The sequence below is a fragment of the Geotrypetes seraphini genome, chromosome 10 (genome assembly GCF_902459505.1).
Source record: "Geotrypetes seraphini chromosome 10, aGeoSer1.1, whole genome shotgun sequence".
NCBI classification, from domain to species: Eukaryota; Metazoa; Chordata; class Amphibia; order Gymnophiona; family Dermophiidae; genus Geotrypetes; species Geotrypetes seraphini.
In genome coordinates this window covers 120,352,244-120,368,386 of record NC_047093.1, presented here as the reverse complement: position 1 = coordinate 120,368,386, position 16,143 = coordinate 120,352,244, and the positions used below count along the sequence as shown (strand labels likewise).

The 16,143-nt window shown below is 50.2% G+C and overlaps 9 non-coding genes and 1 pseudogene across 9 annotated transcripts; all 10 read right to left on the bottom strand.

The window, feature by feature from the left end:
- Positions 1-129: 129 nt before the first annotated feature.
- On the bottom strand, positions 130-296 carry LOC117368754. The gene has a single exon (XR_004541004.1). It is a non-coding gene; the product is annotated as a U1 spliceosomal RNA (small nuclear RNA).
- A 469-nt stretch (positions 297-765) lies between these two features.
- LOC117368753 lies at positions 766-932 on the bottom strand. Its single transcript, XR_004541003.1, has one exon. It is a non-coding gene; the product is annotated as a U1 spliceosomal RNA (small nuclear RNA).
- Positions 933-1,400: 468 nt separating this feature from the next.
- On the bottom strand, positions 1,401-1,567 carry LOC117368752. The gene has a single exon (XR_004541002.1). It is a non-coding gene; the product is annotated as a U1 spliceosomal RNA (small nuclear RNA).
- Positions 1,568-2,036: 469 nt separating this feature from the next.
- On the bottom strand, positions 2,037-2,203 carry LOC117368751. The gene has a single exon (XR_004541001.1). It is a non-coding gene; the product is annotated as a U1 spliceosomal RNA (small nuclear RNA).
- A 468-nt stretch (positions 2,204-2,671) lies between these two features.
- LOC117368766 lies at positions 2,672-2,838 on the bottom strand. The gene has a single exon (XR_004541015.1). It is a non-coding gene; the product is annotated as a U1 spliceosomal RNA (small nuclear RNA).
- A 468-nt stretch (positions 2,839-3,306) lies between these two features.
- LOC117368765 lies at positions 3,307-3,473 on the bottom strand. Its single transcript, XR_004541014.1, has one exon. It is a non-coding gene; the product is annotated as a U1 spliceosomal RNA (small nuclear RNA).
- Positions 3,474-3,941: 468 nt separating this feature from the next.
- LOC117368764 lies at positions 3,942-4,108 on the bottom strand. Its single transcript, XR_004541013.1, has one exon. It is a non-coding gene; the product is annotated as a U1 spliceosomal RNA (small nuclear RNA).
- Positions 4,109-4,576: 468 nt separating this feature from the next.
- Positions 4,577-4,743, bottom strand: LOC117368763. The gene has a single exon (XR_004541012.1). It is a non-coding gene; the product is annotated as a U1 spliceosomal RNA (small nuclear RNA).
- Positions 4,744-5,211: 468 nt separating this feature from the next.
- Positions 5,212-5,378, bottom strand: LOC117368762. The gene has a single exon (XR_004541011.1). It is a non-coding gene; the product is annotated as a U1 spliceosomal RNA (small nuclear RNA).
- Positions 5,379-5,846: 468 nt separating this feature from the next.
- Positions 5,847-5,980, bottom strand: LOC117368774 (annotated as a pseudogene).
- Positions 5,981-16,143: the final 10,163 nt, after the last annotated feature.

Sequence of the window (16,143 nt, the reverse complement as noted above, 5' to 3'; positions counted from 1 at the left end):
CAGTCTTACAAAAGAAAAAAACAACAAAGCAAAGCAAAAGCCAGAAGAGCTAGGGAACACAACAAAATGCACCCCATCCCGGCCCCTCTAACTTGCAATCTGTCCTTAGATCCACAGCTGAGAAGAAAACAGGGGAAAGCGCGCACGCAGTCCCCCACTACCAGAAATTATGCAGTCGACTTTCCCGCATGTGGGGAAATCGCAGGGGTCAGCACAGCCCGAGTGCAATGGCCGAGCCTCACCCTGGGAGCGCCACCTTCTGGATCATGGACCAATCTCCCCTGCCAGGTAAGTATGAAGAAAGAAGCGAGCTAAGGGCCAGGGCCTGTGCCGGCAGGGCACCCTTGGCTCAGGGTGGCCGGCGAGGGCTACAGTCCATCCCCGGTTAAAGCGCGGCAGAGGACGTCCTGCGTGGGGTCCGAGCGCCGGGCCGCTGCTTCCGCTGCGCGGGGACCCGCATGACGCCATACGTTCAGGGCCAAGGGCTCTCTGTCTGCCTAAATGCATGCTGGGAGCGGGTGAAGCAGAGTGGGCCGAACTCAAACGCAGCACGTGACAAGAGGGCAAATGACAAAAAAAAAAAATCAAACCAAACGGCCCAGGACAAAAGTACCGTACCGTATCCCATACCCCAGGCAGTCTTACAAAAGAAAAAAACAACAAAGCAAAGCAAAAGCCAGAAGAGCTAGGGAACACAACAAAATGCACCCCATCCCGGCCCCTCTAACTTGCAATCTGTCCTTAGATCCACAGCTGAGAAGAAAACAGGGGAAAGCGCGCACGCAGTCCCCCACTACCAGAAATTATGCAGTCGACTTTCCCGCATGTGGGGAAATCGCAGGGGTCAGCACAGCCCGAGTGCAATGGCCGAGCCTCACCCTGGGAGCGCCACCTTCTGGATCATGGACCAATCTCCCCTGCCAGGTAAGTATGAAGAAAGAAGCGAGCTAAGGGCCAGGGCCTGTGCCGGCAGGGCACCCTTGGCTCAGGGTGGCCGGCGAGGGCTACAGTCCATCCCCGGTTAAAGCGCGGCAGAGGACGTCCTGCGTGGGGTCCGAGCGCCGGGCCGCTGCTTCCGCTGCGCGGGGACCCGCATGACGCCATACGTTCAGGGCCAAGGGCTCTCTGTCTGCCTAAATGCATGCTGGGAGCGGGTGAAGCAGAGTGGGCCGAACTCAAACGCAGCACGTGACAAGAGGGCAAATGACAAAAAAAAAAATCAAACCAAACGGCCCAGGACAAAAGTACCGTACCGTATCCCATACCCCAGGCAGTCTTACAAAAGAAAAAAACAACAAAGCAAAGCAAAAGCCAGAAGAGCTAGGGAACACAACAAAATGCACCCCATCCCGGCCCCTCTAACTTGCAATCTGTCCTTAGATCCACAGCTGAGAAGAAAACAGGGGAAAGCGCGCACGCAGTCCCCCACTACCAGAAATTATGCAGTCGACTTTCCCGCATGTGGGGAAATCGCAGGGGTCAGCACAGCCCGAGTGCAATGGCCGAGCCTCACCCTGGGAGCGCCACCTTCTGGATCATGGACCAATCTCCCCTGCCAGGTAAGTATGAAGAAAGAAGCGAGCTAAGGGCCAGGGCCTGTGCCGGCAGGGCACCCTTGGCTCAGGGTGGCCGGCGAGGGCTACAGTCCATCCCCGGTTAAAGCGCGGCAGAGGACGTCCTGCGTGGGGTCCGAGCGCCGGGCCGCTGCTTCCGCTGCGCGGGGACCCGCATGACGCCATACGTTCAGGGCCAAGGGCTCTCTGTCTGCCTAAATGCATGCTGGGAGCGGGTGAAGCAGAGTGGGCCGAACTCAAACGCAGCACGTGACAAGAGGGCAAATGACAAAAAAAAAAAATCAAACCAAACGGCCCAGGACAAAAGTACCGTACCGTATCCCATACCCCAGGCAGTCTTACAAAAGAAAAAAACAACAAAGCAAAGCAAAAGCCAGAAGAGCTAGGGAACACAACAAAATGCACCCCATCCCGGCCCCTCTAACTTGCAATCTGTCCTTAGATCCACAGCTGAGAAGAAAACAGGGGAAAGCGCGCACGCAGTCCCCCACTACCAGAAATTATGCAGTCGACTTTCCCGCATGTGGGGAAATCGCAGGGGTCAGCACAGCCCGAGTGCAATGGCCGAGCCTCACCCTGGGAGCGCCACCTTCTGGATCATGGACCAATCTCCCCTGCCAGGTAAGTATGAAGAAAGAAGCGAGCTAAGGGCCAGGGCCTGTGCCGGCAGGGCACCCTTGGCTCAGGGTGGCCGGCGAGGGCTACAGTCCATCCCCGGTTAAAGCGCGGCAGAGGACGTCCTGCGTGGGGTCCGAGCGCCGGGCCGCTGCTTCCGCTGCGCGGGGACCCGCATGACGCCATACGTTCAGGGCCAAGGGCTCTCTGTCTGCCTAAATGCATGCTGGGAGCGGGTGAAGCAGAGTGGGCCGAACTCAAACGCAGCACGTGACAAGAGGGCAAATGACAAAAAAAAAAATCAAACCAAACGGCCCAGGACAAAAGTACCGTACCGTATCCCATACCCCAGGCAGTCTTACAAAAGAAAAAAACAACAAAGCAAAGCAAAAGCCAGAAGAGCTAGGGAACACAACAAAATGCACCCCATCCCGGCCCCTCTAACTTGCAATCTGTCCTTAGATCCACAGCTGAGAAGAAAACAGGGGAAAGCGCGCACGCAGTCCCCCACTACCAGAAATTATGCAGTCGACTTTCCCGCATGTGGGGAAATCGCAGGGGTCAGCACAGCCCGAGTGCAATGGCCGAGCCTCGCCCTGGGAGCGCCACCTTCTGGATCATGGACCAATCTCCCCTGCCAGGTAAGTATGAAGAAAGAAGCGAGCTAAGGGCCAGGGCCTGTGCCGGCAGGGCACCCTTGGCTCAGGGTGGCCGGCGAGGGCTACAGTCCATCCCCGGTTAAAGCGCGGCAGAGGACGTCCTGCGTGGGGTCCGAGCGCCGGGCCGCTGCTTCCGCTGCGCGGGGACCCGCATGACGCCATACGTTCAGGGCCAAGGGCTCTCTGTCTGCCTAAATGCATGCTGGGAGCGGGTGAAGCAGAGTGGGCCGAACTCAAACGCAGCACGTGACAAGAGGGCAAATGACAAAAAAAAAAATCAAACCAAACGGCCCAGGACAAAAGTACCGTACCGTATCCCATACCCCAGGCAGTCTTACAAAAGAAAAAAACAACAAAGCAAAGCAAAAGCCAGAAGAGCTAGGGAACACAACAAAATGCACCCCATCCCGGCCCCTCTAACTTGCAATCTGTCCTTAGATCCACAGCTGAGAAGAAAACAGGGGAAAGCGCGCACGCAGTCCCCCACTACCAGAAATTATGCAGTCGACTTTCCCGCATGTGGGGAAATCGCAGGGGTCAGCACAGCCCGAGTGCAATGGCCGAGCCTCGCCCTGGGAGCGCCACCTTCTGGATCATGGACCAATCTCCCCTGCCAGGTAAGTATGAAGAAAGAAGCGAGCTAAGGGCCAGGGCCTGTGCCGGCAGGGCACCCTTGGCTCAGGGTGGCCGGCGAGGGCTACAGTCCATCCCCGGTTAAAGCGCGGCAGAGGACGTCCTGCGTGGGGTCCGAGCGCCGGGCCGCTGCTTCCGCTGCGCGGGGACCCGCATGACGCCATACGTTCAGGGCCAAGGGCTCTCTGTCTGCCTAAATGCATGCTGGGAGCGGGTGAAGCAGAGTGGGCCGAACTCAAACGCAGCACGTGACAAGAGGGCAAATGACAAAAAAAAAAATCAAACCAAACGGCCCAGGACAAAAGTACCGTACCGTATCCCATACCCCAGGCAGTCTTACAAAAGAAAAAAACAACAAAGCAAAGCAAAAGCCAGAAGAGCTAGGGAACACAACAAAATGCACCCCATCCCGGCCCCTCTAACTTGCAATCTGTCCTTAGATCCACAGCTGAGAAGAAAACAGGGGAAAGCGCGCACGCAGTCCCCCACTACCAGAAATTATGCAGTCGACTTTCCCGCATGTGGGGAAATCGCAGGGGTCAGCACAGCCCGAGTGCAATGGCCGAGCCTCGCCCTGGGAGCGCCACCTTCTGGATCATGGACCAATCTCCCCTGCCAGGTAAGTATGAAGAAAGAAGCGAGCTAAGGGCCAGGGCCTGTGCCGGCAGGGCACCCTTGGCTCAGGGTGGCCGGCGAGGGCTACAGTCCATCCCCGGTTAAAGCGCGGCAGAGGACGTCCTGCGTGGGGTCCGAGCGCCGGGCCGCTGCTTCCGCTGCGCGGGGACCCGCATGACGCCATACGTTCAGGGCCAAGGGCTCTCTGTCTGCCTAAATGCATGCTGGGAGCGGGTGAAGCAGAGTGGGCCGAACTCAAACGCAGCACGTGACAAGAGGGCAAATGACAAAAAAAAAAATCAAACCAAACGGCCCAGGACAAAAGTACCGTACCGTATACCATACCCCAGGCAGTCTTACAAAAGAAAAAAACAACAAAGCAAAGCAAAAGCCAGAAGAGCTAGGGAACACAACAAAATGCACCCCATCCCGGCCCCTCTAACTTGCAATCTGTCCTTAGATCCACAGCTGAGAAGAAAACAGGGGAAAGCGCGCACGCAGTCCCCCACTACCAGAAATTATGCAGTCGACTTTCCCGCATGTGGGGAAATCGCAGGGGTCAGCACAGCCCGAGTGCAATGGCCGAGCCTCGCCCTGGGAGCGCCACCTTCTGGATCATGGACCAATCTCCCCTGCCAGGTAAGTATGAAGAAAGAAGCGAGCTAAGGGCCAGGGCCTGTGCCGGCAGGGCACCCTTGGCTCAGGGTGGCCGGCGAGGGCTACAGTCCATCCCCGGTTAAAGCGCGGCAGAGGACGTCCTGCGTGGGGTCCGAGCGCCGGGCCGCTGCTTCCGCTGCGCGGGGACCCGCATGACGCCATACGTTCAGGGCCAAGGGCTCTCTGTCTGCCTAAATGCATGCTGGGAGCGGGTGAAGCAGAGTGGGCCGAACTCAAACGCAGCACGTGACAAGAGGGCAAATGACAAAAAAAAAAATCAAACCAAACGGCCCAGGACAAAAGTACCGTACCGTATCCCATACCCCAGGCAGTCTTACAAAAGAAAAAAACAACAAAGCAAAGCAAAAGCCAGAAGAGCTAGGGAACACAACAAAATGCACCCCATCCAGGCCCCTCTAACTTGCAATCTGTCCTTAGATCCACAGCGGAGAAGAAAACAGGGGAAAGCGCGCACGCAGTCCCCCACTACCAGAAATTATGCAGTCGACTTTCCCGCATGTGGGGAAATCGCAGGGGTCAGCACAGCCCGAGTGCAATGGCCGAGCCTCGCCCTGGGAGCGCCACCTTCTGGATCATGGACCAATCTCCCCTGCCAGGTAAGTATGAAGAAAGAAGCGAGCTAAGGGCCAGGGCCTGTGCCGGCAGGGCACCCTTGGCTCAGGGTGGCCGGCGAGGGCTACAGTCCATCCCCGGTTAAAGCGCGGCAGAGGACGTCCTGCGTGGGGTCCGAGCGCCGGGCCGCTGCTTCCGCTGCGCGGGGACCCGCATGACGCCATACGTTCAGGGCCAAGGGCTCTCTGTCTGCCTAAATGCATGCTGGGAGCGGGTGAAGCAGAGTGGGCCGAACTCAAACGCAGCACGTGACAAGAGGGCAAATGACAAAAAAAAAAATCAAACCAAACGGCCCAGGACAAAAGTACCGTACCGTATCCCATACCCCAGGCAGTCTTACAAAAGAAAAAAACAACAAAGCAAAGCAAAAGCCAGAAGAGCTAGGGAACACAACAAAATGCACCCCATCCCGGCCCCTCTAACTTGCAATCTGTCCTTAGATCCACAGCTGAGAAGAAAACAGGGGAAAGCGCGCACGCAGTCCCCCACTACCAGAAATTATGCAGTCGACTTTCCCGCATGTGGGGAAATCGCAGGGGTCAGCACAGCCCGAGTGCAATGGCCGAGCCTCTTTATTTATTACCGAGATACTTTCTTAGTGAAAGCCAACAACCGGAACCTCAGCTATATTCTCCTTATCTCCCTCATGCTCTTCTTCCTCTGCACTTTGGTTTTCATTGGACGTCCTGAAAAAGTGACTTGTCTTCTCTGACAGACTGTCTTTGCAATCACTTTTTCCATCTCTCTCTCCTCAATACTAGCAAAAATTATCACTGTGGTCATGGCATTTCATGCCAGCAAACCTGGAAGCAAGTTTCGGAAATGGATGGGTTCCAGTGTCTCAGTTACGATAGTCCTTTGCTGTTCTCTTATTCAAACTGTTCTGTGTCTTGTCTGGTTGTTCACTGCTCCCCCATTCCCATATTTTAATATGAGATCAGAAATTGGATTAATATTAATTGAATGTAATGAAGGGTTAATAGTTGCATTTTACTGTGTTCTGAGTTACCTGGGATTTCTGGATGGGGTCAGCTTCATCGTAGCTTTCCTAGCAAGAAATCTAACTGACAGTTTCAATGAGGCCAAGTACATGACCTTCAGCATGCTGGTGTTCTGCAGTGTCTGGGTCTCCTTCATCCCAACTTACCTGAGCACCAAAGGCAAGCACATGGTGGCAGTAGAGATATTTGCTATTCTGGCCTCTAGTGCTGGATTGCTGGGCTATATCTTCATGCCCAAGTGCTACATTATTCTGCTGAAACCTGATAGGAACAGCAGGAAATACCTAACAAAAAATTAGAATGATTTGTATTTGTAAAAATGATGGATCATCTCAACGTTTCATCATTCTTTATCCCAGATGCCAGTACAGACCCTTGAGGCACTCCACTAGTGACCCTTTTACATGTAGATAATTGCCCATCCATTTCTATTCTTTGTTTCCTGTCTTTTAGTCAGTTTGCAATTAACTACAGCGCACCACCTTACATTCCAATACTCTACTTTCCTAAGGAGTCTCTCTTAAGGGATTTTGGCAAGTCATGAAATCAGCATTTCCACTTCTAAGTGCTGCTCATTTCTATATTTCCAAAATGTCTGCCTCCACTGTACATGCTGGCAAATCTACAAGCACTCCAGCAAAACTATATTGTAAATCTATCATGTTTAACAATAGGTTCTGTTCTTTTCTCAACAATCTAGATTTAAAAAAAGTGTCTTCATATCTGATAACATACAATAAAACATTCTAAAGAACATTAAAGATCTTATTAGCATGAATGTGTGAACAAACTGATAAAATGTCTAGAAAATGAGGAAGTCTGGAAATGACCATAGATGAACAAACCACACCCCCCAACGGAGATAAGAAGTCAGTGAATGACAGTGTGAATTTTGAAAATGCTTGACATGCTGGTACAGTTTGAATAATTATTTATTTATTTATTTATTTATGTGGAAACTTGTTATAATGCTCAATCTGACAATGCAGGGCTAAGCAGTTTACAACCTAAAACAAAGTAAGAATATAACCCCAAATAATAAGACTGGAGAGAAGTTCTATCAAAACTACAAGATAATATCAGTCGCACAAAGGGAAAATAAAGGAGAAAATTGGGTAAGAGCAGGGAAATTAACCCCCTAGCGTAGTTAGTGCCGGCTGCAGAGGTAAGATGTCCAATGCTCATAGGAATTCTATAAGCGTCGGAGTTCTTACTGCCATGGTCGGTGCTAAAAACAATAGCGTGGCTTTGTAAAGGAAGAATTTAGGGAGTAGAAGCATGGTGAGATAGGGTATTAACTCTTAAACTAGTTTAGATATTATAAGCCTGTTTAAAAAGTCATGTTTCTACCTTAGCTTTGAAAATCTTAAAAGAAAGATTACCAAGTATGGTTAGTGGGAGACAGTTCTAGGTAGCTTGAACTTGAACTTCTAGGTAGCTGGTAATAAAAAAAAAACAGATACATACCTGTAGCAGTTGTTCTCCGAGGACAGCATGCATATATTCTCACATATAAGTGATGTCATTAATGAAGCCTGGTGCAGACACTGCCAAGTGTATTGTCACTTTAAATTTCTGAATAGCGCTCTCACATGCTGGTGTCTTCCCATCATGCGTCAATGCATGAGACCATCAGTACAGTAAAGAAATTATAGTGTACTTCCTTGAATCTAATGGGTTACAGGATCCGAGGCAACAGGGCTTTACAAAAGGTAAATCGTGCCAAACGAACCTGATTGAATTTTTTGATTGGGTGACCAGAGAACTGGATCAAGGACATATGCTAGATGTAATTTACTTAGATTTCAGCAAAGCCTTTGATACAGTTCCTCATAGGAGGCTGTTGAACAAACTTGAAGGGCTGAAGTTAGGACCCAAAGTGGTGAACTGGGTTAGAAACTGGCTGTCGGACAGACGCCAGAGGATGGTGGTTAATGGAAGTCGCTCGGAGGAAGGAAAGGTGAGTAGTGGAGTCCCTCAGGATTCGGTGCTGGGGCCAATCCTTTTCAATATGTTTGTGAGTGACATTGCTGAAGGGTTAGAAGGAAAAGTGTGCCTTTTTGCAGATGATACCAAGATTTGTAATAGAGTAGACACCGAAGAGGGAGTGGAAAATATGAAAAAGGAACTGCAAAAGTTAGAGGAATGGTCTAATGCCTGGCAACTAAAATTCAATGACAAAGAAATGCAGAGTAATGCATTTGAGGATTAATAATCGGAAGGAACCGTATATGCTAGGAGGAGAGAAGCTGATATGCACGGAAGGAGAGAGGGACCTAGGGGTGATAGTGTCTAAAGATCTAAAGGCGAAAAAACAGTGTGACAAGGCAGTGGCTGCTGCCAGAAGGATGCTGGGCTGTATAAAGAGAGGCGTAGTCAGTAGAAGGAAGAAGGTGTTGATGCCCCTGTACAGGTCATTGGATGAGGCCCCTACTTGGAGTATTGTGTTCAGTTTTGGAGACCGTATCTGGTGAAAGACGTAAGAAGACTTGAGGCGGTCCAGAGGAGGGCGACGAAAATGATAGGAGGCTTGCTGCCAGAAGACGTATGAGGAGAGACTGGAAGCCTGAATATGTATACCCTAGAGGAAAGGAGAGACAGGGGAGATATGATTCAGACGTTCAAATACTTGAAGGGTATTAACGTAGAACAAAATCTTTTCCAGAGAAAGGAAAATGGTAAAACCAGAGGATATAATTTGAGGTTGAGGGGTGGTAGATTCAAAGGCAATGTTAGGAAATTCTTTTTTTTTTTTCAGTTCAATCAGTTTTATTAGCATTTTGTTATAGAATATACAACACAGACCTCATGTTCATAATATGTCAGTACAAAGTGTAAATACAGGTGGTCCATGACATAGCAACAAAAACAGTATAAAAAAAAAATGGTAATAACATAACCCAACTAACAAGCTATCAGTCGTGTGTACAAGGCTGAGATAAGCGTACAAGTATAAGAGGACATAATAATGTAAAGAGTGTCACTTAAGATTATAGGGTGGCTCATACATTCATATAGATCAGGGGTGCCCAACGCGTTGATCGCGATCGACCAGTAGCTCAGGAAGGCAACGCAAGTCGATCGCGGAGCTCATCCCGGGCTCTGTGATAGACTCGTGTTGCCGTCCTGATCTATGGGCCGATCAGCCTTCTTCTCCAGGGTTCTCCCTAGGGCCTTTTAGCTGGGCGGTCCGCCCAGCTGTCATCTGCCGCTGCTGAACATTAAAAAAAACAAACAAAAAAAACGGCTTGGAGATTGAAATCTTAGCGAACTTATGCTCCGGGCTCTAACGTGTGCATGCCGGCTTCTCTTCTCTTCCCTCTGAAACCGGAAGTTATGTCCGGGGGGGGAGAAGGGAAGCCGGCACGCACATGTTGAGAGCCCTGAAGCAAGCGTTCGCTACGGGCTAATGCGGGAGACAGGTTAATGAAGCATTTGTTCTTCTTCCTGCCGGGTCCTGCCTACTTTCTGTTTCCGCGAACGCAGGACCCGGCAGCATTTCCCCCAATAGGTTGATCACGATCTTGGGCTGATCAGCCTTCCTCTTCCCGACGGCAGAATTGATGTCGGGGAGAGGAATGCTGGTTGGCCGAAGCAGGGAGAGCTTGGGGCCTGTTATTGGTGGCGTTTGGGTCCTGGTCCCCGATGGCAATGGCAGTGGCAGTGGCTTGGGGGAGGGCAGGGAGAAAGAAAGAAAAAGGGCAGGCAGGGAGACAGAAGGAAAGAAGAGAAACAGAAAAAAAAGAAAGGGAGGCAGAGAGAAAGAAAGGGCAGGGAAGAGGAAGGAAAAGTTGGAGGAAGGAATGAGGTCTGGTGGAGAGGAAGCATACAGGCTAAAAGAAGGGAAGAAAGATTGTATGCACAGTCAGAAGAAGAAAGTGCAACCAGAGACTCATGAAATCACCAGACAAGGTAGGAAAAATGATTTTATTTTAAATTTAGTGATCAAAATGTGTCTGAATTTATATCTGCTGTCTATATTTTACACTAAAGTCCCCTTTTACTAAACCGCAATAGAGGTTTTTAGCGCAGGGAGCATATGAGTGTCGAGAGCAGCCCTGGGCATTCAGCGCAGCTCCCTGCGCTAAAAACTGCTATCGTGGTTTAGTAAAAAGGGAGGGGGGTATATTTGTCTATTTTTGTATGGTTGTTACTGAGGTGATAGTGCATAGAGTCATCTGCTTTGACCTCTTTGAAAAACCTTGGAATAGGAATGATGATTAACATTTTCTATGCGTACAGTGTGCTTTGTGTTTTTTTTTAAATTTTATTGTTGGTAGATCATTTTGACTTGGTCATTTAAAAAGTAGCTCGCAAGCCCAAAAAGTGTGGGCACCCCTGATATAGATCAATAAGATGATACAGTAAAGTAAGCCTTATAGTCATGATTATCTTGATTGTCTTGATTCCAGCTCACCAGGACGGTCATGGGGCAACTCAAACACCACTTCACCGGACAGTAAGGTCCACATTTTTGTGAACTTCCGGAGCGAATTATTCCGTTCCGCAGCAACCCTTTTGTAACAAGCATACAGGCAAACAATGTTCCACCACTCATTATACGAGACATTGGAATAATCTTTCCAATTGGCCATAATGAATCGAATTGCAATTAATAAAAGTAGTTGGATCAATTGGAACGTCTCATGTATAACGGGGTCCTGTGTAGAGTGTAACGTAGATATCAAACAGGAATATGTGAGTGGAGTATTACTACCTGTCAGATAGGTAATATGGGACCAGATTTGGGTCCAAAAGTCCTTCAACATATGGCACTCAAAGATCATATGTTTCAAGGAACCTATGGAGAGTTTGCAAGACCAGCAAAGCCCCGTGTTATCCGTATGGTGTAGTTTTGATAACTTTTGTGGTGTCCAATACACCCTATGTAGCAAGAAATACCAAGATTGGTATAGAGCAGCCGATCTAGTAATTTTATATGGCAGAGCCCATATATCTGCCCAATCTTCCAACTCCAGAACTAAATCCAAATCATCACGCCATACATTCATTAGTTTATCTGGGATGTGTACTTGATGAGATCTTATTTCTTTATACCAGTTAGAAGCCTCCTTTTTATGAAAGGTAATCTTGCCACAGAGGGTTAAAAGGTCTGGTATTAGCCATAGTCTATCTTTCAAGTGTATGATGTCGTGAAGTGCATGCTTAAGTTGCAGCCATTGGAAAAAAGCCGAGGGTGGTAATTTATACAGAGAACACAATTTGTCATAGGGTATCCAACAATTGCCATCAAAGATATGATGTAGGATCCAAATGCCAGAGGATGTCTAAGTTTTCCAGTTAACGACATGTTGTTGTATTTTAATGTCAGGGTTGCACCATAAAGCACAGTTACTTACCGTAACAGGTGTTATCAAGTTTCAAGTTCAAGTTTGACCTTTATTTGATAAATCGCTTATAATAACATCTAAGCGATGTACAGTAATAAAAACCAACAGAGTGTGGTAATACAATAAATTTGCAATAGTTACTCATAAAACAAACAAAATTAGACGAACAGGAGGGGGTGGGAAGGAAGGGGAAAAGTTACAATGTTGTTCTTAGTTAGAGAAAGACATCAAAAGGGAAACACATTGGGTAATAAAGGGTTATTAAAAATATTGGACCTAAAAAGTGCTAAAAAGGTGGATTTTCATATGTCAAACGCGTCTTGAAATAGGTAAGTTTTTAAAATTTTCTTAAAAACAACGGGACAGCAGGCAGATATTCTTTACGCATGGGTGACGTCACCGACGGAGCCCACGGTACGGACCTTTTTACTAGAAAGTTCTAGTTGGCCGCACCGCGCGTGCGCGAGTGCCTTCCCGCCCGACGGAGGAGTGCGTGGTCCCCAGTTAGTATAAGCCAGCTAAGAAGCCAACCCGGGGAGGTGGGTGGGTCGTAAGAATATCTGCCTGCTGTCCCTGGATAACACCTGTTACGGTAAGTAACTGTGCTTTATCCCAGGACAAGCAGGCAGCATATTCTTTACGCATGGGTGACCTCCAAGCTAACAAAGAGGGAGGAGGGATGGTTGGCCATTAGGAAAACAAATTCTGAAGTACAGATTGGCCGAAGTGCCCATCCCGTCTGGAGAAAGTATCCAGACAGTAGTGAGTAGTGAATGTGTGAACTGAGGACCAGGTGGCCGCCTTGCAGATTTCCTCAATGGGTGTGGAACGGAGGAAAGCTACAGAAGCGGCCATAGCTCTTACCCTGTGGGCCGTGACAGCACCATCTAGTGACAGACCGGCCCGAGCGTAACAGAACGCGATGCAAGCTGCAAGCCAGTTGGATAGCGTCCGTTTAGAGACCGGTCGACCCAAACGATTCGGATCGAAGGTCAGGAAGAGCTGAGGGGACAAGCGGTGAGCCCTTGTACGATCGAGATAGTAAGCTAGGGCACGCTTGCAGTCAAGACTGTGCAATGCCTGTTCCCCGGGATGAGAATGAGGCTTCGGGAAGAACACAGGCAAAACAATGGACTGGTTGAGGTGGAAGGCTGAGACCACCTTTGGAAGGAACTTTGGATGGGTGCGCAGAACCACCTTGTCATGGTGAAAAATAGTGAACGGTGGATCGGCAACCAGTGCATGAAGCTCACTAACCCTCCTGGCAGAGGTGATGGCAATGAGGAAAAGAACCTTCCATGTCAGAAATTTGAGCGAAGTTGTGGCAAGAGGCTCAAAGGGAGGTTTCATGAGGGCAGACAAAACCACATTCAGGTCCCAGACGACCGGAGGAGGCTTCAGAGGTGGTTTGACGTTGAAGAGGCCCCTCATGAATCGGGAAACCAGAGGGTGAGCCGTGAGAGGTTTTCCTAGGACAGGCTCATGGAATGCCGTGATGGCACTGAGATGGACTCTGATTGAGGTAGACTTGAGGCCTGCGTTGGACAGGGAGAGCAAGTAGTCCAGGACAGGTTCCACCGCTAAGGAGGTGGGATTGTGATGATGACGGAGGCACCAAGAGGAAAACCTGGTCCACTTCTGATGGTAACATTGGAGGGTGGCCGGCTTCCTGGAGGCGTCCAAAATGAGACGGACAGGCTGAGACAGATTTCCTGAAGAGGTCAGCCCGAGAGAAACCAAGCTGTCAGGTGGAGGGAAGACAGATTGGGATGTAGTAGAGACTGATGTTGCTGTGTAAGTAGAGTAGGAAACACAGGTAGAGGAATGGGCTCCCTGGAGCTGAGTTGAAGTAGAAGGGAGAACCAGTGTTGACGAGGCCACCGTGGAGCTATGAGGATCATGGTGGCTCCGTCCCTGCGGAGTTTGGACAAAGTCCGCAACATCAGAGGCAGAGGAGGAAAGGCATAGAGGAACCGATCCGTCCAGTCGAGAAGGAATGCATCCGGGGCCAGACGATGAGGAGAGAAGAGTCTGGAGCAGAACTGGGGCAGCTGATGGTTGTGAGGAGCTGCAAATAGGTCTATTTGCGGAGTGCCCCAGCGAGCAAAGATGGAGTGGAGCGTGGGAGGATCCAAAGTCCACTCGTGAGGTTGAAGGATGCGGCTGAGATTGTCGGCCAGGGAGTTCTGTTCGCCCTGGATATAGACAGCTTTGAGGAAGAGACTGTGGGCCGTGGCCCAGGTCCAGATGCGGATGGCCTCCTGACAGAGGAGGGGAGATCCGGTGCCGCCTTGCTTGTTTATGTAGTACATGGTGACTTGGTTTCTGTGCACAGGAGAAGAACCTTGAGGGTAGAGAAGGTGCTGGAAGGCCTTGAGGGCATAGAACATGGCCCTGAGTTCCAGGAAATTGATGTGATGTTGACGCTCCTGGGGTGTCCAGAGTCCCTGGATGCGAAGATCTCCCAGGTGAGCTCCCCATGCATAGGGGGAGGCATCTGTGGTTATGATCATGGAGTGAGGGAGTAGATGAAAGAGTAGACCCCTGGAAAGATTGGAGTTCAACTACCATTGTAGAGATCGCTGAAGAGACGATGTCACAGAGATGGGATGAGAAAGAAGATTCGAGGTCTGTGACCACTGGTTGGCCAGAGTCCATTGAGGTGTTCTGAGGTGGAGGCGTGCCAGGGGAAGCACATGTACCGTCGAGGCCATGTGGCCCAGGAGGACCATCATTTGTCTGGCAGAAATGGAGTGATGAAGGAGCACCTGACGACACAGGTGTAGCAGAGTTCGCTGACGATCGGAGGGGAGAAACGCCCTCATTAGTGTGGTGTCGAGAACCGCTCCGATGAACTGAAGTCGCTGTGTGGGAAGCAGATGCGACTTGGGGTAGTTGATCTCGAACCCCAGCAGATGGAGGAGAGAGATGGTATGATGAGTGGCTTGTAGCACAAGTGGAGACGTAGGTGCTTTCACTAACCAATCGTCCAAGTAGGGAAACACCTGGAGGTTGTGAGACCTGAGGAAGGCCGCCGCCACAATGAGGCATTTGGTGAACACTCTGGGAGATGATGCCAGGCCAAAAGGGAGCACCTTGTACTGATAATGGCGATGGTGCACCTGGAACCGTAGGTAGCGACGTGAGGATGGATTGATTGGGATGTGAGTGTAGGCCTCCTTGAGGTCCAGGGAACATAGCCAGTCATTCCGAGAGAGATGAGGGTACAGTGTGGCAAGGGAGAGCATTCTGAACTTCTCCTTGACGAGACACTTGTTGAGGTCCCGGAGGTCGAGAATGGGACGCAGGTCTCCTGTCTTTTTTGGAACTAGAAAGTAACGGGAGTAGAATCCCCGGCCCCTTTGTTCCAGAGGTACTTCTTCGATGGCATTGAGGAGAAGGAGGGATTGGACCTCCCTCAGGAGGAGGGGGGTTTGAGTTGAAAGAGAAGCAGACTCTACGGGAGGGTTGTCTGGTGGAAGAGTCTGGAAGTTGAGAGAGTAGCCGTGGCGGATGATGTTTAGGACCCACTGGTCCGATGTGATGACCTCCCAACGGCTGATGAAGATGCGGAGCCTGCCTCCGATTGGCTGAGGAAGAGGCAATGAGGGTGGAAGACTGGCTAAGCCCTGGAGAGAGGAGTCAAAAGGGCTGAGAAGGTTTGGCAGGAGGAAGAGCCTTGGCCGGTTGGTTAGACTGGCCACGAGCCTGGGCGTGCTGGTGTTGGCGGGCCCGCCTGGGTTGCTGTGGAGGTGGATTGAGCGGCCTAGCGGAGAACCTGCGCTGGTATGAGGTCCGTGGCCTGAAAGGGCGAGCAGGTGGAGCCTTTTTCTTAGGTTTAATGAGAGTGTCCCATCTGGTCTCATGGGCAGAGAGTTTTTGCGTGGTGGTATCCAGGGACTCTCCGAACAATTCATCACCAAGGCATGGGGCGTTGGCTAATCGGTCTTGATGGTTGACATCCAGATCAGAGACCCTGAGCCAGGCTAGGCGGCGCATGGCCACGGCGATGGCAGATGCACGGGAGGTGAGCTCAAAAGAGTCATAGATAGAGCGCACCATAAATTTCCGTAATTGAAGCAGGCTGGAGACATGCTGTTGGAAAAGTGGGACTTTATGCTCTGGCATGTACTTTTGCATGGCGGAAAGTTGCATTACCAGATGTTTGAGATAGAATGAAAAATGGAACGAGTAGTTGTTCGCCCTGTTGGCAAGCATGGCATTCTGATAGAGCCGCTTGCCAAACTTGTCCATAGTTTTGCCCTCTCTGCCAGGAGGGGTGGAGGCATAGACACTAGAGCCCTGAGTCTTTTTTAAAGTGGACTCCACCAGGAGAGACTCATGAGGGAGTTGGGGTTTATCAAATCCTGGGATTGGTATAACCCTATAGAGGCTGTCTAATTTA